Source organism: Podarcis pityusensis, assembly GCF_964106645.2.
Source record: "Podarcis pityusensis genome assembly, chromosome: 15".
Taxonomy (NCBI): domain Eukaryota; kingdom Metazoa; phylum Chordata; class Lepidosauria; order Squamata; family Lacertidae; genus Podarcis; species Podarcis pityusensis.
Genome location: NC_138040.1, coordinates 29,856,257 through 29,866,801, shown reverse-complemented (window position 1 = coordinate 29,866,801; position 10,545 = coordinate 29,856,257).

Sequence of the window (10,545 nt, the reverse complement as noted above, 5' to 3'; positions counted from 1 at the left end):
TCCTTAGTCGACCCCCATCCCAAATGCCCTTGGGCATCCCAGTTAGTGGGTCCCACCCACTCAGCATTGATCATGACACGAGTATTCTAGCCCTTCTTTCTCACTGCAATGTTCCCATCCACACCTGAAGCCCACCTGGCCTCATCCCAGAGCTCTCTCTTCCTTATCACCTGGCCTGGATGAGAACAAGCTGCACAATATACTGTATAAAGGTAAAGGGACCCCTGACCATTAGGTCCAGTCGTGACTGACTCTGGGGTTGCGGTGCTCATCTTGCTTTATTGGCCGAAGGAGCCGGCATACAGCTTCCGGTTCATGTAGCCAGCATGACTAAGCCGCTTCTGGCAAACCAGAGCAGCGCATGGAAATGCCGTTTACCTTCCCACCGGTGTGGTACCTATTTATCTACTTGCACTTTGACGTGCTTTCGAACTGCTAGGTTGGCAGGAGCAGGGACCGAGCAACGGGAGCTCACCCCATTGCAGAGATTCAAACCGCCAACCTTCTGATCGGCAAGTCCTAGGCTCTGCGGTTTAACCCACAGCGCCACCCGCGTCCCTTAATATATAGTATAGGCAGTCGTTTTTGTGACCAACTGGGTGGGTGGTGCTGTCCACTTCAGGACCAGCCCCACCATTAGGCAGGGTGAAGCAGCTACCAAAGAACAGGGATGATCATCATGAGATCGTGGTGGAGCAGCTGCCACAGGCCTTGTGGTGCAGCTGGCCAAGCCTGTCTTGCCCCCACATGCTTCTCTGGACCATTGGCCAAATAGCTTAAGAACATAACATAAAGGACACACTAAGTGCTGAGGGTTAAACCACAGAGCCAGAACTTGCCGATCAGAAGGTCAGCGGTTCGAATCCCCGCGATGGGGTGAGCTCCCGTTGCTTGATTCCAGCTCCTGCCAACCTAGCAGTTCGAAAGCATGTCAAAGTGCAGGTAGATAAATAGGTACCGCTCCAGCGGGAAGGTAAACGGCGTTTCCGTGCGCTGCTCTGGTTTGCCAGAAGCTGCTTAGTCATGCTGGCCACATGACTGTACGCCGGCTCCCTCAGACAATAAAGCAAGATGAGCGCCACAACCCCAGTCGGTCACGACTGGACCTAATGGTCAGGGGTCCCTTTACCTTTACCTTAAGAGCCCTGCAGGAACTGGTCCAGCATCCTGTTCTCACAGTGGCAATCCAGCTGCCCCTGGGCAGCCTGCCAGCAGGACCTGTGCAAGAGCACTCTCCGCCTGCGTTTTCTAGCAACTGATTTTCAGAAGCATAAAAGGCTGTTAAGGCTAAAGAGAGACTCCAGCTTGTCCTACATGATCACTTCCCTCCAGGGTGTGGCATCCAGTTGCAGATGCCATCAGCAGAAGAGTAATGGGGATGGGCATCCATTAATGGATGGAGGCCCTCAAGGACTTTGCAATTGTGCCGCCTCAGCAGCACATTAAGAACAGGAGCAGAGCCCCACAGCTGGATCAGACCACGTCCTGTTCTCATAAGCAGGACATGAGTGCAGCAGCACTCTCCCAGATTCTGCTCCCTAGAGAACTGTCCTCCTATTCCTGCTCTCTGCTTTCCAGTTACTGACCCATGAGAGGAGTGTGGGATTTCCAGTCAAAATCACAAATGCATGATTGCCCAGACAGGCAGGTGAGGGGCTTACAGACATAGAGTTCCTGAATCATTATAGAAGGGACTATGTGAGGTCACTTCCTTAATGCTTTGGTGGGAATTTCTAACAAAGGAGATAATCATATATACATCCTCCCTGTCTAAGCGCTGTCTCTCTCTCTCTCTTCTTTCAAACCAGTGATGTGAGCAGACATACATGCCTGGGCTCTGCTTAGAGCCCAAACTCCATTTTGGAAACTATTTTTGTAGCTAAGAAATATTTTCCCCCACATACTACTCTTAGGTATTTGCTGCCTGCACTGAAATGTAAGGAAACCATTTTTTTCACCCTACTAAAACGTGTAGTTCATTCTTCGCAAAGGGGACAAAGAAGGGAAGGTCAGCAGACCACAAATAAACAGGAATAAAAGATGAGATTGCCTAATTCCTAGCTTCCAGTAAGCAGCAAAAGTGCAGAAGTGTTTTTACTCTTCTCAAAGGGCTATTTACTGTCATATTTCTCCCACACACATGGGATAGGTGGTTTAAATTGAATTTACATATTTAATCCTCAATCCATCAAGTAGGAGCTCTCCAATCATCCCAAGACTGCTAAGCTTAGTTGAGAGTGGTTGGTGAGGGACTGTTGTGTCACAAGGACAAAAATACCATTAGTGGCAACTAACCACAATGGCTGTATACTACCTCCACTGTCAGAGGAAGTGTGTTTCTGAATATTGGCTTTTGGGAATGACAAGCAGGAAGAGTGCTACTGTTGCATTCAGGGTCTGCTTTGCAGACTGTCCAGAAGGGACATCTCATTGGCTATTGTGAGAACAGGTTGCCGGACTAGTTGGGTCCCCTTCGGTCTGATCAAACAGCATATTTCCTTACCTTCTTATGTTAAAACAGAGGCAAATAATTCATTCAGCTTCTCTGTAATCTCATTTTCCACCTTCAGCACACCTGTGACTCCCTTATTACCCAGAGGTCTAACCATCTCCCTAGCCTGTCTCCCAATTCTAATGTATTTGGACATAACTTCCATTTTCGGAAGGAAACCACATTGGCAACTTTCTTTTTCTTTTCTTTTTTTCTTCTTTTTTTTACATGCCTTTTTCATTTTTCAGATTGCTACAAAACCAAATTGGAAATCAAGCAGAATTTTACAACTTCAAACAACAAAAAGTGCCCTGGCAAACGTACAGACTTGTATCACATGTTACAATAAAGTTTAATCATATTATTCGTCTCTCCACATTTGACAGCTCTCTTGATTCTGCTTGTTAACCACACTGACATTCTTCTAGCCTTGGTTGTGCTGTTTCTGATTTGCAGTCTATATTTTAGCTGAGAAGATTCTATTTCCCCACCCACCCAGGCTTCTAGACCCCTTAAAGCACAGCTCCTAGGCCAGGCCAGCTTGCTTCCCTGCCTCCCTGATGCAGTAACCCATATCCTGAGCTGAAAAGTGGGAGATGACTGGCCAAGGAGAGCCCATCTAATGTTAGGGAGCAGGACAAGCATTATAGCACAGGAGTCAGTTAAACAGAAGCCCAGAAACACACGATGCTGCAGGAGATGACAGTGTCTTGAGGCAGGGCATTGATCCATTGCAGCAAAATCAACACAGAGTCTTGTGACGCCTTAAAAACTATTGTATGCCACATCGCACCACAAAGGAATTCCACTGCTGCATCTCTCTGAATCACCAGGAGAGCAGCAGAGGCCATTCATGCCTGTGCATGTGCTGCAGTTTTAATATAATACTTTACAAACAACAGCAGGTCGTGAGTGATACAAAAAACCCTTAAGCCAATTTTGGTTATCTCCAATGTTTTTTGTGGCTCTTTGATGTGAGGCTGGACCAGTTCACCGCTTGATCATGAGGACCAGAAGCACAGGCATCGTAGACTCGTCACCCGGCTCAGCAGCAACCTGACAGGGGCACATGGCTGGCTTAGCCCAAATATCTGCATCTCAGGATCCCTGCCTGATCAGAAGGCATTCTGATGCAGTGGCGTGCAAGGAAGTAGTGCCAAGGCTGTGAGCTGCTCACAATGCATAGGAACATAGGAAACTGCCATTGGCCTACCTACTACTGTCCGCAGGCAGAGGCTCTCCAGGGTTTCAGCTGGAGTTATCTCCCAGCCCTGCCTGGTGATGCCACCGGGGATTCAACCTTGAAACTTCTGCATGCAAAGCAGGTGTGCTACCACTGAGCTATAGCCTTTTGCATACTAATAAAGCCAGCTTGTAACAGATTTAAAAGTTCAGCATGCACGGGAGGCAGCCAAATTTGGGTTCCTTTTTAGGGACAACAAATGTAGCACAAGGCATGCAACCCTGAGTTGCTGCAGCTTCTAGTGATGGCAGGACACCTCCAGCCATTCCAGTAAAGGTAAAGGTACCCCTGCCCGTACAGGCCAGTCGTGACCGACTCTAGGGTTGCGCGCTCATCTCGCTCAAGAGGCCAGGAGCCGGCGCCGTCCAAAGACACTTCCGGGTCACCTGGCCAGCGTGACGAAGCTGCAACTGTCGAGCCAGCACCAGTGCCGCACACGGAAACGCCGTTTACCTTCCCGCTATAAAGCAGTACCTATTTATCTACTTGCACTTAGGGGTGCTTTCGAACTGCTAGGTGGGCAGGAGCTGGGACCGAACGACAGGAGCTCACCCCGCCACGGGGATTCGAACCGCCGACCTTACGATCAGCAAGTCCTAGGCACTGAGGTTTTACCCACAGCGCCACCCGCGTCCCCATTCCAGTAAGCCTGCACAAATTGGTGCCCCCTCCGAGCCATCTCCCCCCTCCCCACTAACAGAGGCTAGAATTCAGGAAGGGGGTGGGGCAGAAAGGAAAGTAAATTATGAGAAAGAGAGAGAGCATTTAAATGTGCAAATGCTGATCTAGCAATTTTCAGCAGCAATCTCACATCTGCAGTGGGCATTCCTTTCAGTAAATGATCTCAAAAGAAGAGGACCGTTCAGAAAGGGAAGGAGGAAGACCCCCAAAGAGAGGCAGCAGTTGAAAGCACAGTTGCAATGGCTATTGAAGTTGGGGTAATTTCTGGGCAGAGAGTCAGCAGGCAGAACCCTTAACTGGTGAGTCTTCTGCTTAAGGGGCTTAAGGGAAGTGATAGACAGGGTAGGTCTGAGGGAGGTTGGAGTGCTGCTGCTGCTGCTGCTGCTGCTGCTGCTGCTGCTGCAGTGGCTCCCAAACCTGCAAGGAACCGTGACTCAGGGATTGTGCTGTGAAATAAAGAGCTGTAAAGCTGCCAGAAACTCACTGCAAGCACTTTGGGCACCAGCTCTGCATGGGGAGGGGAGGGAGCTGAATCCATCCTGGTGGTGGTGCAGGATTTCCACTGCAGAGAGCCAGCTCAGGTGGGACTCCTCTGAAGAGCAGCCAGGGCAATGACCCCAGAGTCAGCAAAAGGACTAGCATTTTACAGTCCCTCTGCCTAACCAGAGGGCTGGCCGGTTTGCATCAAAATGCCCCAGCATATCACATTCAAGGCTGCTTCTGCATTGGTGTTTGTTGCCAGCAAGAGTCCTCCTTGAGATGCACTAAGGGGCATGGTGTGTGCTTCTGATGCAATGGTTAAGCAGGGAGATCTGAAAAGGTGAAACCCCACAGCAGCCTTTCCCAACCTGGTGCCCTCCAGATGGTTTTGGATGAAATGCCTAACACTCCCCGGCTAGGGCTGATCGGAGTTGTAGTCCAAACCATCTGGAAGGTACCGGATTAGGGAAAGCCACTCCATCCAGGAACATGCACAGCTGCATTGCTGTCAAGGGAACCCAATACAGACCAGATACCCACAAGGCCTCCCTAATAGGTACTGGCCTGCTTGGCTCAAGCATTCTTTCATGTAGAGAAGATGGGGAGGCATGTTCAGCACTGAAGGATGAGCCATTGGACCTTCAAATATTTGCTCTTTCCTCCCACATGTTCTTGCCTTTGGCACACTCTAGCATGGTCTGCTTTGCTCAGCACTTGGACCACAACCTGGGAATCTCACAGGTTGGAGATAGCCCTTCCCTCTCTTCCTTGTACCCAGGAAGACTTTGTCATCAGAGGTATGTCCCCTCTGGACATTCAGCTTCCATTTTGCTAACATGGTTGATAGCCACAGCTGAATCAAGCCTCCATGAAGTCCTTAAAAAGCCATCTGCTTTCTGCTACTACGTAGTAGTCATGACTGATCTCTGTGAAAGTGCCCTTCGCTTGAGCAGAGCGGGTTATTCCTTTTCAGGTCCGCCCCTCTCTTTGGGAAGAGGAGCCCCTCGCCTAGGCAGACTGCCCTTCTCTTCTATCTCCCTTTTTAGAAAACAATTTGCACCTTGATGGGAAGGTGGGGGCTGTTTATGCCTCATCCATGCCAGGTGCGAAGGCTGACTTTGCCTGACATGAGCCACCACGGTGCCCTCTCTGTGTGCTCTCTCTGATTGATCACAAGGTGCAAAAATAGAAGTGGGCCAAGGAGTAAGCCCAGCAGGTGTTCAGAAAAGTGCTGACTTAGCTACGTCCTCCAGGAGAGTGGAAATCAGGACATCCCAGAAGATGTTTTGGTCCAGGAGTGGGGGCTGGGAATTTTCCCACATTGGTGCAGATAAAGTTTTCCTTGGACAGGGATAAATCTCTAACCTCCAAAAGACATTAATTCCAGATGCTGTGGTTGTTTCAAAGGAATTGGAAAGCTCCTCTGTACATGCTCGACAAAACTGTTGTCTTTAGCACGCTGGGTTCCAGCACAGGGCTATGCCTGACTCAGATGACATTCTGTAGGTGGGCCAACCATGATGTGAGCTTCTTCCCACTCCACTCTCCCCTCCCCCACCAACTGCACAACATGCACAGAGTCACATCACAGGTCCTCCCCTCTCCCCTGCCCTCCCAGAGCACTCCCCCACCTCCACCAAGTTTGGCACCCCTTCCGAGGTGATGTTGAAATGCAGAAGGCTTTGGAGTGTCTCCTTTCTGCTGAGCTGCACATAAGGTGCAGGGTTTGGTTTCAGGAAAATCCAAACATCCCTAGATCTGGAGCTGTCAGCTTCTGCAGACAGGTGTCACCTTCCCAGAGTAGCAGGAAACCAGAGATCCGGGCTTCTTCCGGCTGGAGTAGGTAGGCCAGAGGGTGGTGGGAGACTCATGTTTCCAGGGCTATTCTGAGAGCATGGGGTAGGCAGACAAGCAGCAGTGTCAAACCAGGCTGCTCCTTACCCTCTGCCTGCCCTTCGTGGCTTTGAGACACCTTGACCACTGCCTCCTCCCCCTTTCACTTAGAGCTTTCTCTTGCCAAGAAATGACCCCCTTCTGCAGAGACTGGAGTGGCTCCCCATCACCTCACCTGAGCCTCTCCTTTGTGGACAGAATGGAAAAGGCTGTGTGAGTGTGTGGACTCCCGAAAGCCTCCACTGCTGCTGAGGATGCAAGTGAGGTCACACAGCTCTTCACCCGAAGGTGGCTGTAGCCTCCAGCAGTGCCCCCCCCACACACAGGCAGAGCTTTGGGGGCCCTCAGGTGGGCATTTTATTGTGGGTAAAAAGGTAAAGGTGAAGGACCCCTGGGCGGTTAAGTCCAGTCAAAGGTGACTTTGGAGTTGCGGCACTCATCTCGCTTTAAGGTCAAGGGAGCTGGCATTTGTCCACAGACAGCTTTCTGGGTCATGTGGCCAGCATGACTAAACAGCTTCTGGCATGACGGAACACCGTGATGGAAACCAGAGTGCACGGAAACACTGTACCTTCCCTCCGCACTGGTACCTATTTATCTACTTGCACTGGCGTGCTTTTGAACTGCTAGGTTGGCAGGAGCTGGGACAGAGTATTGGGAGCTCACCCCATCATGGGGATTCGAACCGCTGACCTTCTGATCAGCAAGCCCAAGAGACTCAGTGTTGCAATTTGTGGTGAATTTGTTCTGCTTTACAGTATTAGGTGTTTTGTGATGTTTCCCTGAAAGTATCACATTATTGCTATCTGGAGGAGCTATAGGATACCAGAAGCAGAACAATAACAAACTCAAGCATTTGTGGTATGAAAAGTTGTAGGATAGTGACAGGATTTGCACTGACTGGATATGAAGCCTCAGAACTTTTGCACACAGAAATAATATTGTTGCACACCACCCCAATATCTGCCAAGCAGTCACATGATTTCAGAGGTTCAAGGCTCATATTTCCATTGTTAATTCAGGGCATGGCAGAGACTGCAATGTTTTCAGATATTTGGTTTATTTTACACCTACGTATGTACACCTAAAGTCTTCCATGGAGGGGCTACAGAACATTATATCCCAAGTGTCTCTCATTGCCCCTCTCATAGCTTCAGCAAGCTTGGGTTTTAAAGCAGTAGTCTGGCATGTCTCTGGTCTCTCAGTGCAGCCTCTTCCAGCCAGCACCAAGATGGAATTCTGGTCTGCCAGCAACTCATGGAGGTCTGCCCTTGGTTCCTGTTCTTCCCAGAACACCTTGCAGAAAACCTCAAACTCCTACAAAAAACAACACGCATTTCCCTGCCACCTTGTACCCCTCCCCGCCACCTGTGGCAACCACAGACCTGAGCACCTTCTTTGATATATAGAACATCCACACCTGTTGTCATGTTAAAGGCTTATCCCCAGTGAGCTATGTAAGCTGGCTTAGCTTATGATCCTAAACTTTATTGCAGGCATAGGCAAAGTCTGACCCTCCAGATGTTTTGGAACTACAATTCCCACCATCCCTAGCTAACAGGACCAGTGGTCAGGGATGATGGGAATTGTAGTTTCAGAACATCTGGAGGGCCAGAGTTTGCCTATGCCTGCTTTATTGCAACAGTGCTTGGCATCCCCTTTTAACATTCCCAGTATTAACTAACTTCTGGTATTAATTCCTTATATTCACTAACCAGCAATCTAGGACAATACTGAAAGCAGGGTCATGTATGACCAGCACAAATCATCCTACAGGTGTAATCGAAAATGGGTGTCTGGACTCAGAGGAACTCAAAGTTGCATGATCTCACCTTGTCTCAAAGAAATTATTATTATTATTATTATTATTATTATTATTATTTATGTACCGCTCTATACCCAGGGTTTTCAGGGCAGTTCACAGAATAAAATCAAGATATAAATACATAAAATACCTAATAAAAATAAAAACAATAACCCAATAGCCCCCCCCAAAAAAAAAACATTTTAAAAGGGCATAGGATGTAAATGGGATCAACCAGAGGCCTGGTTAAAAAGGAACATTTTGGCCTGGTGCCTAAAGGTGTACAATGAAGGTGCCAGGTGAACTTCCCTGGGGAGACATGGGCCAGTCAGAAATGGCCCCACTGGGGGGGTTCAAGTCCCTGCTCCACCCTGGGCTCACTGGGGTAAACTGCTGGACTCAGATCTCCTCAGCAGGGAGGCCTTTCTCTGCAAACAGATGCTTTGAATCAGAAGATGGAATGCCCTAGCCATACAGAAGAAGCAGCTCTCCCCAATTCCCCACCCTACCAGCAATATAGAACTTTGAGGGTGGGGTGCACACGCGCACACACACACACACACACACTGCATTGCCAAGCTCTCAAGTCGTTTTAAATGTCCAAAGTTCTTTTTTCAAACCCGTCCCCCAATAAAAGCCCTTCACTGACCTCTTAAAAACAGAATGCTTCCTACCCCAAAATAGAAAAAAAAAAGTGAATTGTTTCTGCCACAAAGAGATGGGCTTAAATTTGATTCAGGGGTCTGCCACAGCAGACTTCTTTGAGCCCCATGGCTAAGACCCAGGTAACGAAATGCCTCTGACCATGTGCAGAGTACCTTTCACCACCTAGGTATAATGGGAAACAGCTTTCCTAATTCATAAACATAGGTGTATGAAAGAAGAAAGGCCGAAGCGCAGAGCAAGAAGACAGGCAATCATAGAATTGGAAAGTTGGAAGTAACCCTGAGGGTCCTTGCAATGCAGGAATATGCAGCTGTCCCATATGGGAATCGAACTTGCGACCTTGGTGTTACCAGCACCACGCTCTAAGGAAAGACCTGCCCACCTCCCATCTAGGTGGTCGGACTGGTGCGGTGGGGTCTGCGGGAAGCAGCACTTCGGCCCTTTCAAGTGCAGGCCGGGGCGGAGAAAGGCACTTATCTGATTATAAAGTCTGGGTCACCCTTTCCACTGAACAGCTGAGGGTGTATTCAAGGCCATTTAGCAGTTTTTGTCCTGCGCATCGAGAGCCGTGGCAGTTGCCATCCCTCGGCAGGCTGGATGGGTTGTCGCCTCTCCCCCCCCCCCCCCCGCGCGCGCGCCCAAGTGCTGATATGGCAGAAAAGGTCCCGGGCAAGGAGGCTGTAGGCCAAGCTGCGCCGGTGTGCGGACCCAGGCGGGCGCTGCACCTTCAGAGGACTTAATCTTCCCACGCTCCTTCCTCCAACCCCGAAATTCAGGGACGGAGCGGGGGGGGGGCGTCATTCTCCGCCCAGGAACTTTCCTGGCTTCTTTCTCTCTCTCTCTCTGACTTTCCTTCTGTGGACGGGACGAATGAAAGTGCAAGCAGAGCAAAGGAAGAGTGCAAAGCCACCTCAGAGCGTTGCTGCTAGGGCGCTGCAACGTGCCCTCGAGCTGTCTTTTCCCAGAGAAACTGGCCAAAGACAGATGGTGACTCTGCAAGCTCCGGGCAAAGGGGCAGGAAGCGCTCACCGACGGAGCGGGCGGAAGGGAAGAAGCCGACCATGCCTGAGCCGAGCCAAAACTGGGCGGCGGCGGCGGCGGCGGGCGGTAGAGGGTGCTGTCCAGCCGGCTTTGGTCCCACTCTGCGTCCCGGGGCGGAAAGTGCGGCGTCCGTCCAGGACCACCCCGTCGGAGGCCAGCGAGATCGCGGATCAGCGCGCCGGTGCCCCACCTTCCGCGGGGGTCTCGCGGTTTCCCAGCGATAAGGAGAGGAGGAGGCTCCCCCTC